The following is a 15650-nucleotide window of genomic DNA, read 5'->3' as shown; positions in this document are numbered from 1 at the left end:
AATGTGAGTAGATAACTAATATAGCATCCTAGGAGGAAGCACAGCTAAGAGGGTTGATTAAGGGACAAAATGCCCCACCTTGTAAGTGTTAGAAAGTAATAGTGTAAAATTAAAAAAAAATACCTGGAGAATGAAGCAAGCTGGATATCAGATACAAATATGATTATTTTGGGCAACAAGAAGGGTCTTGAAATGCTACTGCCAAGTATAAAACATTTTTAGGATATTGCAGTTTGAAGTGCTCAACAACAAGAATGTTCAATGAGAATCTGTTCCTATGTCAGAGCTTGTTAGTAATTGAAGAAAAATCATGTTAATACAAAATTTTACACATAGTAGGACTTCCACAGATGGTTTTGACTTGTTCATGTCTCTTTGCTATAAGTGATTGTATGGTTATAATAATGATGTAGCTGAGCTGGATGTTAAGTAAAACAGACAAAGCTTTCTCAAAGCTCACACCCTCTAAGAGACACAGAAAAAATGGAAAGCAGTAGTAAAGGTAAACTCTATGCTTGCTACCTGTTCTGGAGAGCTCTTGAAGGAAGAGAAGATAGAAAACAGACCGAACACATGGGACCCAACATTACAGTCCTGAAAAGAAGTAATAGTTACAATTATTTCTCTGCTTTTCATGCAGTAGTAAAATAATTCATACATTAAAGTGTGAATCTCTGGTCTCAGGAAGATGTGGTAAGGTGGTCAGGATCATGAGGGAATTTCTTTTTCAAGCTTCCTTTAGCCACAGAATCCGGTAGCAATAGATATCATGTGTGTTCAAAGGAAAAGGAAAGAAAGGGGAATTTCTCCGTCTATAACCCTTAGTTCCTACATATAGGCTAAAGCATCTTCCTTTTTTTCCCCCCTGCCATTTGTGATGGTTATATTTCCTACACACAAAACTGAAAATTATAATCCACAAATTAGTTGTTGTTTGGTAGCTAAATAAGGAAATTAAGGACTACCATATGTCATATCCATGGTTGATATTAAGGCTAGGAAGCGGGCTAAAGAGGGGTATTCTAAACCACAGAATAAAATATTTTATACCTACTTCTAAGACTGAGGCTGGAAGAAACTGTTTTTAAAATGCTTTAAAAATTACCATATTTTTCAGACTATAAGATGTACTATTTTCCCCCCAAATTTGGGAGGAATAATGGTTGTTAATGCTGCTTTTGAGTTCTGTTTACATTTACATTGGTGAAATATTATGTTATTTATATTATTAAATATTTTACCACATTTTTTTGCTTCAAATTTTTTTTTCCTATTTTCCTCCTCTAAAACCTAGCTGTGTCTTATGGTCGAAAAATGTAGTATAGAGTTCCTTCTATATTTGAAATCACTGTCTTAGGCCTTCTAGAATTTAAAAAAAAAAGCTAAAAAAAGAGCTTAGCAAGTATCTGTTGGGAGCTGCCCTGCTTGGTTTCAGGAGCTGTAACAACCCCCTCCCCGCACCCCACCCCTTGGCTAAGGCTGAGTGAGTGACCTACGGACCTTAAGCCACTAAGGAGAGAAAGCTTACCTCCCTGGCAGGAGTGCTGCTTCTGCTCCTTTTTCCATAACTGGCCTCCCTCTGCTCCTTTTTCCATAACTGGCCTCCAAATGTTTGATCAGTTAGCCAATGACAGGAAAGAGTCCCCAAGTGGGGAACGATCTAAGACAGGCATGATCATGTGGAGGCCCCAGGAAAGGACTTGGAGGGCTACAGCAAAAGGAGGTGATGGACCCTCACCCTTCAGCTTTGACAAAGCCTGAGTCCTCAGTCTGCATGTGAGAAGTCTCCTAATCTCTTGGCTGCCTTGGTTCCTCTGCCTGACTTAATCCTAAACAATGACAAAGGGTGGTGCAGCCCTGTGCTGGAAAGGGCAGGTTTCCCCCGGTGATCGGGCCTGAGAAAGAGTACATAAACTCTTGTGAAACCAGTTTTGCTAAGAATGCTCTTAATTAAATGATAAAGGCCCAGGCAGGAAATAAGTTTGTTTCCTGAAGTTTTGTAGACCTTTAACTAACAGACTCTGACTCAGAATAAGCCCTTGTAGTTCTTTGTATGCTATCTATTGTTTGATCCTTACTGACTGACAATGAATAATGAACTTTACCTGTATTCTTGTGCAAATTAAAAGCCAATAAAAAACCTGTGAAGGAAAGGATTGGGGCACTCTCCCCTAGAGAGAGTGTCCAGGCCACTCTGAGGCACCCTCCCCTTGAGAGGGTAGCCGTGCTGTCCCTTTTCCTACACAGGGCTTGGTAGTCCATGTGAACTTGTCTCGTATCTCATCCATAACGCCGTTGACACTGCGGGCCAGTGTCTATGTCAAGTATCTGAAGCACTGAGATAACACCATCAAAGCACTTTTTAAAAGTATATTATATTGTTTATGCTATTACATTTTCCCCAATGTCCCCCCTTTAACCCTCCTCTGCCCTGAACTCCCAACCCTCCAGCATTCTCCTTCTTATTTTATGTCCATGGGTTGTACATATAAGTTCTCTGACTCCTCTATTTCCTATACCATTCTTAACCTCTCTCCATCTATTTTATGCTTACCAATTATGCTTCTTGTTCCCTCTGCCTTTACCCCTCAATTCATCCCCACTGAAAACCCTCCATGTGATGTCCATTTCTCTGATTCTGTTCCTGTTATAGTTCATTGCTAAGATTTTGTTTTCATTTTTTAGGATCAGTTGTTGATAGTTGTGAGTTTGTTGTCATTTTACTGTGCATAGTTTTATTTTTATATTCTTCTATTTCATAGTGAGTCCCTCTAATATTTCCTATAATAAGGGCTTGGTGATGATGAACTCCTTTAACTTGACCTTATCCAAGAAGCACTTTATCTGCCCTTCCATTCTAAATAATACCTTTGCTGGGTAGAGTAATCTTGGATATAGGTCCTTGCCTTTTATGACTTGGAGTACTTCTTCCTAGCCTCTTCTTGCCTGTAAGATTCCTTTTGAGAAATCAGCTGATAGTCTTATGGGAATGCCTTTGTAGGTAACTGTCTCCTTTCCTCTTGCTACTTTTAAGATTTTCTCCTTCAATCTTGGGTAATTTAATGCTGATGTGCCTTAGTGTGTTCCTCTTTGGGTCCAATTTCTTTGGGACTGTCTGGGCTTCCTGGACTTCCTGAAGTCTATTTCCTTTGCCAGACTGAGGAAGTTTTCCTTTATTACTTGTTCAAACAAGTTTTCAGCTTCTTGCTCTTGTTCTTCTCCTTCTGACACCCTTATGATTCAGATGTTAGAACATTTCAAGCTGTCCTAGAGTTTCCTACGCTTCTCCTCATTTTTTGAATTCTTATTTCTTCATTCTGTTCTGGTTGTATGTTTATTTCTTCCTTTTGTTCCAAATCATTGATTTGAGTCCCGATTTCCTTCCCTTCACTGTTGGTTCCCTGTATATTTTGCTTTATTTCACTTTGGGTAGCCTTCATTTGTTCCTTCATTTTGCAACTGAGCTCAGCCAGCTCTGTGAGCAAACTGATTACCAGTGTTTTGAACTCTGCATCAGATATGTTGGCTTTCTCCTCATCAGCCCCTTTTCTGGAGTTTTTATATATTCTTTCATTTGGGCCATATTTCTTTGTCTCAGTGAACCTGTTTTGTTGGAAGGGTGTAGAGCCTTAGGTATTTGACAGGGTGAGGCAACCCTCTTTGCTACAATGTGGTACTGTCTGTGGAGGAGGCGTCAGAGAGGCAACAATGCAGCTCACTTGCAGAGCTCTGGCCCTACTTTCCAACAAACTTTCTTATGTGAAACTGGGAGTTTCCCCCACTGTGGCAACCCCCACAGTATTTTACAGCTAACTTTGAGTCTTTCGTTTCCCATTCAGCCAGCCCTGCCTTGCCTGCACAGTCCACAGCCTTGCCACGAGTCCTCTCAGCCAGTGCCACCTCACCTGTGTGGTCCCACACCTTGCTGCATAACCTCTCTGCCCAGCTCCACCCCCACACCAGTATGAGTGAATGTGTTTTTTTAGCTCCTTAGTTATCAGAGTTCCATGCAGTTTGATTTTCTGATACTTCTGGTTGTTTATTGTTTTTAGATTGGTTGTTATCCTTTTGGTTGTTCGAGGAAGCAAAGTATTTCTACCTACATCTCCATCTTGGCTGGAACCCCATCAAACACTTTGAGATAGAATGATTGGTGGAGAAATCATCCCCAGAACAATTGATTTTTCAGTTCATTCAACAACTGCCTAATAGTTACACCCATCAACTTAAAGAGGAAAATATACACTACCACATAAACTTCTGAATATGCATTACAATAGCTACAATTTCAGATAAATGAGACCTTATTTAAAAGATAGATTCTTAAAGCTTTTGCAATTTTTAAGTAACACTAATGGGCAGGGGAGGATCTGGATTTAGTAATAGTAACTTTTTGTTTTTTGTAAAAATGCTTCTCAATGGCCCACATCTTGTTTTCTTGTTCCCTACAATTTTTGCTGTCCGAGGCAAGCTGCACAGGGAGAAGGGAGACTTGAAATATCAAATGCAAAGGTTGAATCACAAAGTGCTTCAGCAAGCAGGACCCCTCCTGATACTCTCACTAACCAGCAATCTTTGTATATAATATTACTTTTAAAATTTAAACAATCTTTTTTTAAGAAAAAAAAAGACTTCAAGTGTTATCTTTTATTTAAATATGTAGGAACATAATGCTAGGTATAATAAGCTGTTGTTATGTAATATTATTATACAAACATAAATAAAAATAAGCTTACAAAGAAATATGAACAAAACCACAAAATGATAAATACAAATTAATAGCATTAATATGATAAATAAGGTGGATGTGATAAAGTCAAACTGGTATTCACAGTGTAAATATTAATTCATTCATGCATTTTTTCATTCATTCAATACACTTTAATTGAGCACCTGTTATTTCCAAGATAACTCTTCTAGGGGCTGCAGATATATCAGTGAGCAAAACAAAATTCCCTGCCTGCATGGCGATCACACCAGAGTCTAGTAGAATAACACAGATAATAAACCAAATAAATAATTGAAATATACCATGTATTGTATGATAATGAATGATAAGAAAAAAAAAACATAGTAGAAAACAGATAATTTGTGGAACAAGGAAGTTGCAATTTGTAATATAGGAAAAGCCTCACCTAGAAGGTGGAATTTGTATAAAAACCTGAAGAAATTGGAAAAGTGAATATTTGGGTTTTATTGGGCAGGGCAATAGTGAGTGTTTCAGGTAGAGGGAACAAGTGGTACAAAGATCCTGTGGCAGTGATGAGCCTGTTTTTAAGTGGCTCTGCTAAAGAGAAGGTTCCTTTGAGATCAGCAGTCTTTTACTACCATGTGCCATATGACCACTGAATTTTCTCAAAACTTTTCCCTTTCTCAAACTATTGTGAAATCTTTGCTTTTAGGTCATTGATCTTTTATTGGAGGCTAAAGACGACTTTTATATATTCATCCATTTTCTTTTTAAATTATGTAATGTGATGGTTAAGTTTATGAGTTAACTTAACCTAAAAAAATGACAAACAACTGGCAAAACATTATTTCTGGGTTTTTCTGTGAGGATGTTTCTGGAAAAGATTAGTATTTGATTCAGTAGACTGAGTGAACACATCCACCCTCACCAATGTGGGTGGGTACCATCCAGTCCGCTGGGAGCCCAAATAGAACAAAAAGGTAAATAAAGGGCAAACTCTGTCCTCTTGAGGTGAAACATCCATCTTCTCTTGTCCTCAGACTATCAAAAGTCCTGGTTCTTGAACCACTGGATTCCAGGACTTATGCCAGTGGGCACATGGTACAAAAGTATGTTGGCACTGAAGACAGGTCATATGAACTGCTCTTATAGGTCCTGGACTGAGTTTAATAGCTTTTAATTATCATACTCTTTCAAAGGCAGTCCAACTTCATGCACAATTTATATTTAACATCCTTAACAACATAAGCATACTTCCATATACTGGGATGGTCCATATATATGCCCAGGATAATCAATAAACTTCCTTGTGTTATGCCAGTCCAGATGACAGCAGATCTATGTCTGTGGCTTATGTATAACACTTATTCTACAAAACAAACTGTATGTCATCTATGACCCTTTTCCTCAATAGATTTTGTATTCATTGGGAGTTATCCAAAATCTTGGTGAAGAATGGGTCTCTTGTGATGGAGAGCAAACATTTTTTTAGGCATTAAAATTATGAAATTTCAGTCAATCAGGAAACACCATTGAGTTGTTTTATTGTAGAACTGGGCAAAGGACTTGAACAGACACTTTTCCAAGGAGGACATACAGAGGGTCAAGAGACATATGAAAAGATTCTCAGCATCACTAGCCATCAGAGAGATGCAAATTAAAACCACAATGAGGTATCACTTCACACTGGTCAGAATGGCCATTATAAACAAAGCAACAAACAATAAGTGTTGGAGAGGTTGTGGAGAAAAGGGAACCCTAGTGCAGTGTTGGTGGGATTGCAGACTGGTACAACCACTATGGAAAACAGCATGGAATTTTCTCAGAAAACTAAAAATAGGTCTGCCTTTTGACCCAGAAATTCCACTGCTAGGATTATATCCTAAGAACCCTGAAACACCAATCCAAAAGAGCCTATGCACCCCAATGTTCATAGCAGCACAATTTACAATAGCCAAGTGCTGGAAGCAACCTAGGTGCCCATCAGTAAATGAATGGATCAAAAAACTATGGCACATTTACACAATGGAATTCTATGCAGCAGAAAAAATGAAGGAGCTCCTATCCTTTGCGACAGCATGGATGGAACTGGAAAGTATTATGCTAAGTGAAATAAGTCAGGTGCTGAAAGACAAATATCAAATGATCTCACCTTTAACTGGAGCCTAATCAACAAAATGAACAAGCAAGCAAAATATGACCAAAGCCATTGAAACAAGAACAAATGGACAGTAACCAGAGGGGAGGGGATAATGGGGGAAAAGGGTGAAGGGTTTACTGGAACAACTATAAAATTCAAAAGTATTTAATTAAAAAGTACATGTGACTGTCTTAAAAAATAAAAAACAAAAAACCAATAATATACAAGGCATATTTTCACACATTATCTAAGGAAAATCTTTTAAATTACAGTGCTAAAATAAATGACACATCACTGTGAGGTAAACAGCAATTTCTTTACCAGTTTGATTCTGTTTGTGACAGTTAAGTCACTAAACCATGACTGATTGTGCTGGGAAAGAGGGTGTGGCAGGTTATATTTTTCAAAAATGGCCCACCTCACATACTTTTCTGTAATGTGACCTTGCTACCACTCCAGCCAGAGGAGTCTATTTCTCTACCTTTTAAATCTGGGTAGGCTCTGTGATTGCTTTGACCTTTAAAATATGGCAGAAGTGACACTGTGACAATTCTATGCAAAACCATTAGTTGGCCTAGAAAGTTTTTCTTCTTGTAGCTTGGAAGCCAGCCACCAGGCTAGAAGTGTTACCACCCTGAAACTACCACACTGTGAGAAGCCCAAGACACATAGAAGATGAAATCCTGTATGAAAAGAGACAGAGCAAGCGAGAAGGAGGTGGGGGGAAGGGAGGGAGAGAGAGGGGGAGAGAAAACAAGGCACTAGGCTTATAATGAAGAATTCACCTTGAAGCATCTCTATCCCCAGTCACCTCAACTAATGCTTCATGGATTTAGAAAGGGCCCAGTTGAGTCCTTTCGGAATTCCTGTCTCATAATATCATGAACAAACTACAATCATTTCCTCAATTCACTAAGTTTTTGGATAGTTTATTTTATAACAATAGACAACTAAACCAAAGGGATTTGCTAAAACCTGATTAATTAATCAAATATGATGATGAGTGTAGGAGATTGGATGAATTATTGAGATTATGGAGTCATACTACATGTTGTTAGATGCTGGCCTTACCACTTTAAAGCTCTATGGCGTTAAGCAACCTATGCCTCAGTTCTTTCATTTGTAAAATGGAGATAATAATAATTATCTCACAGGGTTGTCATTAGGATTTAATTAATTAAAAGTTATAATAGTGTCTGGAACTTTAGGAAATGCTTTATAGATTTTAGCTATTATTATTATGACATGTAGCTGGGCCTCAACAAAGGTACAGTATCCTTTCTGTTCAGCATAGTAGGACTGAACCTTTAGATTCAGACAGTGCTGAGACTAAATCCTAGATCCACCATCTGTGTGTAATTTTGGAGTCCTCTTTGGGTCTCAATGATCCCATCTGTAGTATGGGGATAGTAATTCTTATTTCTCAAGGTTGTTGTGTGCATTAGATGAGTTAACCAGATAAACTGTACTGAGATCAGAACTTGGCATACAGTTCATGTTCAGTAAGTGTTGATCCCCTTGTCATCCCAAACTGCCTATTTGATTACACATAGGATGCAACTCTCTCACCACAAGAGAAGAAGAAGCTGACTGGTTTTAAATTCTTCAACAATCTTAAACACAGAGTCAACAACTGAACCAAAATCAAAAACAAAAAGCAAACAACTAGAACAGGAACAGAATCACAGAAACAGAGATCACATGGAGGGTTATCAGCAGGGAGGAGTGGGGAGAATGGGAGAAAGGGTACAGGGATTAAGAAGCATAACCAATAGGTACAAAATAGACAGGGGGAGGTTAAGAATAGTATAGGAAATGTAGAAGCCAAAGAACTTATATGTATGACCCATGGACATGAACTAATGGATATGAACTTGCCAGAGGGAAGTGGAGTGCAGGGTGGAGAAGAATAAAGGGGAGAAAAAATGGGACAACTGTAATAGTATAATCAATAAAATGTACAAAAAAAAAGAGTGTACTGAAGTTTCTGGGGGAAGGCCTAGTTCAGATGTTTACAAGGAATACCTGAAAGCATATCTATTTACAAAAGTAACCTGTCATATCATTTTTTTAACAGAATATCTTGTCACACGAAACTATACTATTTGGGTAGTAGTAACTGGCTAAGGATGAGTGACCTCAATTATCTATTGCAACTCCTACTTGTCAATCAAAACAGATGTTTGTTCCTATGTCTCAGGCAGCCAAAGGCATAAAACTAACAAGAACTCAAAGGAGCAGATAAACATGAATGCTGAACTACAAAGTCCCCAGAAACACACAGCACAATAGGAGTCCTTAGTCCTATCAGCCCCCTCTGGCAGGTGGAAATATAGAGGTGGTGGTAAAGGCAGAATGGGCCCCAAAATTCTAAGACTGGGATGACAAACTCAAACCAGAATGTAAATACTGATTCTGCTGCAGGGAGTATACAAAGCTTCATCAAAATAAAGGCAAGAGGGCTTGACCAATGATTTTTGGAGACTTGCCCCTTGGACAAAAGCAGTAAGAAAACTTAGAGTGATGTCTGCTCATGAGAAATAATGGCAAAGTCAGAAAAAATAGAGAAGTGGATCAGAATATATGACTTTTTAAGGAGGAGAGTCAGAGACCAGGAAGGACAAAATTCCTAGTACCTGTTTTATATCAGCATGGGAAACTAGCTCATTTTAACTTGTCATTGTCCATAAATCACTCTTCAAACTTGGTGGAGTTAGGAATTCTTCCTCTGATATATCATGAATACCCAAAAATGGGTTTCTGTAAAACTATAATGTTCCTTTTTTTTTTTTTTTTTTTTTTTTGCTGAGGAATATGTCAAAACTGTAAGTACTGACTCACAATAGAAAATAGGTGTGAGAGAAAAGAGTGAAAAAAATTCTTAAAATACATTAAAGCATTGTGAAATTTTTGCTATAGCAGGGAATATAAAGGAAAATGTAATATCATAGGGTAAAGGGTTCTAGAATGAGTCCTGAATTCCAGATTCTTCAATCAGAAGTTATCTAGTGACCTTACATCAAAATCCCAATAAATCATATAACATGGCATTTTGTGTCAAGTACCAACTGTGTGCTAGGTTCAGTGCTCCTCTTTTTAAATATATGACTTTATTTAATCGTTACAATAACCTTATGATGCAGAAACTATTTTAATCCTCATTATGTAGGTAAATGAACTGACACAAATTAACTTTCTTCCCCAAAGTCATACCACTATTCATTGGCTAAATAAGTATTTGAACTTAAAGTTCCTTGATGCCAGAGTCAACACTTTCAAGCTCTATGCTGTATTACCTCTATAAATTATAGATCATATTTATGTTCTCATGAAGACTTCCTCAACATTACATAGAATAGATCGTTCATGTCATCAGATAATTTTTAAAATTATTTTATTGCTGTTCAAGTACTATTGTCTGCATTTATACCCACCACTCCCCCAACCCCCACCACCCCCACCTCCCTCCCCTGATTCCAACCCCCTTAGTTTTGTTCATGTGTCCTTTATAATTGTTCCTGAAAACCCTTCCCCCCGTTTCCCCCCATTATCCCCTCCCACTTCACCTTGGTTACTATCAGATTGTTCTTAATTTCAATGTCTCTGGTTATATTTTGCTTGCTTATTTGTTTTATTGATTAGGTTCCACTTATAGATGAGATCATATGGTATTTGCCTTTCACTGCCTGGCTTATTTCACTTAGCATAGTGCTACATTAGATAATTTTGACTTTCTGCACTCTATAATTAGAGAATAAATAAAACAGAAATAAATATAAGATCCATGTATTATTACCGAAGGAGATAAGATGAATACTTTGGGAAAAATTCAGGCATATTTTCTCCTGTTCAGATACCTGGCTTACTAGTTACCTCCTACATAAAGAAGATACACAACAAATATTTTTCATTGATTGGCAAGGCGCTAACTGACCTTGGAAAATACGGTTTTCACCAGGCTTCTAAACACAATGAATTAACTGCCTGTGGTAGACAGCCTCTAAGAGGGCCCTCAGTGGCCCCTGCCTCCTAATGTTTATGCCCTTTGTGTAATACCTTCCCTTTGATTGTGGGATGAATCTAATGGCTTGATTCTAGTTAGGAGGATATGGCAAAAGTCACAAGATGTCCCTTCTGAAATCAAGCTACCACAAGCCCTCTCACTCTTTCTCTCAGAAAGTACTCACTCTGGGAGCAGCAAACTGCCACGTTGTGAACTGCCCTATGGATGTGTCCTTGGGACAAAGAATTGAAAGAGGCTTCTAGCCAACACCCAGTGAGAATCTGAGGATCTTGGACTGATTGTCCCCCAAAAACAGATTCCTGCCAATAACTATTTGAGTGAGCTTGGAGGTAGATTCTCACTGAGATGAGATTGCAGCCCCACCTGACACTTTGATTGAAATCTTATGAGAAAGACCTTGAGTCCTAAGACCCAGTCTGGCTGCTCCCAAATTCCTGACCTATTGAAAGAGAGATAATAAATGTTTGTTGTTTTAGGTCAGTAAGTTTTGGGTAATTTGTTACACAGCCATAGGTAACTAATACAGGGCTCCTGTATTCTTGTGAAAGACAAAGGGTGGCAGTACTGTAGGTATTTTCACTTTAGAAAGTCAGTTAAAAAATCTGATAGAAAATCTTGTCACCATGGAAACAGGTTACTGTGTTCTCATGCCCAATGTAAACATTGGATAATAATCTCAGTGGTTGTGAGCCCAAAATTTCCTCAATTAAAAGAGGATTTAAATGTTGAGGTAGGCATGGATAGTAGGCCTCTCTCTCAAATGGTGTTTGTTCCAGGGGTCATAATGCAGTGGCCTTTTAATATTCGAGTGGTTGCTTCTTGACTGAGTGGAAAGGACAGTGGGCATAGTTATTACTTAGTCTTTGGCAAGAAGGATGGTGGCAAAGGAAAAGCCAGCTCGATCTCCCAATTCCAGCTAAATAGAGAGAAATTTGCTTTCAGATACTTTCAGGAGAAATGACAATAAGGGAAGAAGCTGAATACTTTGCATTTGTTAAGAGCTCCATTCTTCTCAAGTCATTGCCATGATGTTATCTCACAACAATCTAATGGGATAGGCAGGTAAGGTGTTAGTTTAGATTTGGTGCAGGTAAAATAATATTTTTGTGATTTTTACCTTATTTTAAAAAATGAAAGTGGCTATTAGAGAAGGGACATATTGGATATCACAAAACCATTGGATAGCAGAGGCAGGGTAGAGCCAAGTGCTCATTTACCAGTACTGAGCCTTTGCTTTCCACTGCCCCTCTCTACTGGTCAGATATTCTCCCTAGCAAACTTTTCTGTTCTGCTCTGAGAACATAGCAGTACAACATCTGAGGTAGTGTCTGTGAGCCACCACTGGCACCATAAAGCTTGCATGTCTTTCCCAAGAGTTTTGGGAGGCCATCTGTACTTTTCCACCCTTACATCCCAGAGGCTACCTTCCTATTTTAAAAATTGAGGTTATTCTTCTAAGTTGTTCATATATCAATTCTCTTTTAAACTTAATGTGCACATTGTTACCTAGGAACTGAGTTAATGTTAAAATTTACAGTCTCCATCTCCCAGATTTTCTGATTGATTAGAACTGGAAGGGGGCCCAAGGCTGCATTTTTTTTCCAAGGACTTTCATGATACTGATGGATGTGACGCATAGACAATTTTGATAAACACTGTCTGACAAATGTCTTCTTTATCAGCACTGTGCTATAACAGAAAGCTGAAACACACACCTGAGCACACACATGAACACACACAGAGGAATATCTTGCTTTATGCAATAAAATGTTTCTAAAAAGATTGTACATATATCACATTTTGTATATCAATTGACATGTGAAAATACTACTTTACATTCACATAGTATTGCCAGGGATAGAACTGCATCTTAAAGCTTGTTTTATCCTTAGCACTGAAGCACAATTCCTGGTGCCTATTATCTGTTGAATTGGTATTGGTTGAATAAATGACTATTTGACTATTCCCTTTGTTGAAAATGGAGAGAGGTCTGAGTATATAGCTTGATGAGAGGTCAAAGACTCATTCAGCATACAGCAATACATCTTAACATCATTCACTCCTATCTCCATTTAATAATTTTAAAGTACTTCTCTTATTTAGGATTCAGAAAAGTGAAAGACAAAATGCAAGATAGACACTGAAATAGCTTTGTGAACCCTTTAGAACAGTAGTTACTTTAGCCTCAGGATCTTTCTTTCCTCTGTAACCTTAAAAGTTATAATCTAAGCCTTGCCAGGAGACTTTATGATTTATTATATCTATAACTTCAAGAAAAGGAGAAGAGATGTGATAAATGGAATTTGACATAAAGCCACATATTTCCTTTTCCCAAATAATAGAGAAGGCAAGCTTTGTTCTCAAATCAACAAATTATAGCATATTATTTAACACATGAATTAGAATCTCCTAAACAAGTGTGAAACAGTGGTACTTTATACTAACTAAAAACAAAAACTGACCTTGCTGAGGATTTCAAAATAAAGAAAACACCAGGCTTTGTATGCTTGTGAAGCAGACATTTTCCCTTAGCTGCTCAATGGAGGTATTTAGCTGATTTGTTTATGTGACAGCTTGTGTGTTGACAGAAAAATATTGATTCCTCCAACTTAGCAATGAGATCCCTAAAACATTTCATCCCTAAACTCATTAATTAGTAATAAAAATTTGAGTTTTCCTAAGGAGTTTGTTTGGCCTGAAATGTTTGATTGAATAAGGCATAGATATTTTTCTTGATTCTGCAGTTAAAAGCCAGACTTTCCACTTTCTCTGGTTTGACTTATTTGATAAGCCTTTTGAAAAATGGAACTGGGACTTGGTGTGTTTTATTTTAACCTCAATGATGATATTCATCTAAGCAGTAAATTTTTAAATAGCCATGTTATATACACATATGCTGAATAAATGATGATCCCAATCATGTTTTCTGCTACTGTCATACAGCTCTGGAAGGTAATCAGGGTCAGAATTGAGAGACAGAAATATAGGGAGGGAGAAAAATTTAATCTATGCTACGTTGTGCCAAATGAAAGATTGTTGATTTATGGCAACAAGACTCATAAACTAACATAGATGGTACAATCCTTGCTGATACACTACACATACACCATGAAGGATCTTATGAAACTTGTGTAAGTAAACTTCCTCATTAGCACTTAACAAGGTTGTTAAGACAGAGGTACAGATGCAGAAGTTCACACTGTAGAGTTTCCAAAGCTCTTGCATATGCACTATCTCATTTGATATTCATAATAGTTTTCTCATGTAAGAGTTATAACCATTCTGTTTATTCTTTTTAATTTAATTTTGACATGTTTTATTGAGGCATAACAGATATAAAATAAGCTTTATTTATTTAAAAAGTAAGTTTTCAAATTATTATGCATATGCCATGAAACCATTGCCAGAATCAAGGTGATTAACATACATCACCCAACAAAGTTTCCTCTTACCCCTTTATTTTAATTGTTCAAGTACAGTTTTCTGCCTTTTACTCCCATCACAGCCCACCCCAGAGCCCTCCCTACCTCCCTTCCATTTGCACCCCCCTAGTTTTTGTCCATGTATCCTTTATACATGTTCCTTCAAACCCTTCCACTTTTCCCCTGAAAGTCCCTCCCCTCTCACCTCTGGTCACTGCCAGCCTGTTCTCTATTTCAGTGTCTTTGGTTATATTTCCTTGTTTGTTTGTTTTGTTGATTAGGTTCCTGTTAAAGGTGAGATCATATGGTATTTGTCTTTCAGCACCTGGCTTATTTTGCTTAGCATAATGCTCTCCAGTTCCATCCATGGTGTTGCAAAGGGTAGGAGCTCCTTCTTTTCCTGCTGCATAGAATTCCATTGTGTAAATATGCCATAGTTTTTTGATCCATTCATTTACTGACGGGCAAGTAGGTTGCTTCCAGCATTTGGCTATTGTAATTGTGCTGCTATGAACATTGGAGTGCATAGGTTCTTTTGGATTGGTGTTTCAGGGTTCTTAGGATATAATGCTAGCAGTGGAATTGCTGGGTCAAAAGGCAGATCCATTTTTAGTTTTCTGAGAAAATTCTATACTGTTTTCCATAGTGGTTACACCAGTCTGCAATCCCACCAACACTGCACTAGGGTTCCTTTTTTTTCACAACCTCTCCAACAGTTGTTGTTTGTTGCTTTGTTTATGATGGCCATTCTGACCAGTGTGAGTAGTACCTCAGTGTGGTTTTAATTTTCATCTCTCTGATAGCTAGCAATACTGAGCATCTTTTCATGTGTCTCTGGATCCTCTGTATGTCCTCCTTGGAGAAGTGTCTGTTTAAGACCTTTCCCATTTTTTAATTGGGTTGCTAGTCTTCTTAGAGTGGAGTCATGTAAGTTCTTTGTATATTTTGGAGATTAAACCCTTGTCTGAGGTATCTTTGGCAACTATGTTTTCCCACAGGGTTGGTTATCTTTTTATTTTAATACTGTTTTCTTTAGCTGTGCACAAGCTTTTTATTTTGATAAGATCCCATTTGTTTATTCTTTCCTTTATATCTCTTGCTCTAGGGGACATATCAGTGAAAATGTTGCTGTGTGACATATCTGAGATTTTCATGGCTATGTTCTCCTCTAGGGCTTTAATAGTGTCACGATTTATATTTAAGTCTTTTATCCACCTTGAATTTGTTTTTGTGTATGGTGTAAGTTGGAGCTCGAGTTTCATTTTTTTTTTTTTTGCACAGAGCTGTCCAGTTCTCCTAACATCATTTGTTGAAGAGGCTATTTTTACTCCATTTTATGTTGCTGCCTTCTTTGTCAAATATTAATTGACCATA

At 37.7% G+C, this 15650-nt stretch overlaps 1 long non-coding RNA gene across 1 annotated transcript; it reads right to left on the bottom strand.

Moving 5' to 3' along the window:
• Positions 1-1413: 1413 nt before the first annotated feature.
• On the bottom strand, positions 1414-14318 carry LOC118498426. The gene is made up of 4 exons (XR_004900919.1): positions 14307-14318; positions 5688-5693; positions 5605-5613; positions 1414-1544 (listed from the first exon to the last, which is right to left on the bottom strand). It is a non-coding gene; the product is annotated as an uncharacterized LOC118498426 (long non-coding RNA).
• Positions 14319-15650: the final 1332 nt, after the last annotated feature.

Source organism: Phyllostomus discolor, chromosome X (assembly GCF_004126475.2).
Source record: "Phyllostomus discolor isolate MPI-MPIP mPhyDis1 chromosome X, mPhyDis1.pri.v3, whole genome shotgun sequence".
NCBI classification, from domain to species: domain Eukaryota; kingdom Metazoa; phylum Chordata; class Mammalia; order Chiroptera; family Phyllostomidae; genus Phyllostomus; species Phyllostomus discolor.
The sequence above is the reverse complement of the archived record's forward strand: the minus strand, read 5'-3'. Positions and strand labels throughout refer to the sequence as shown.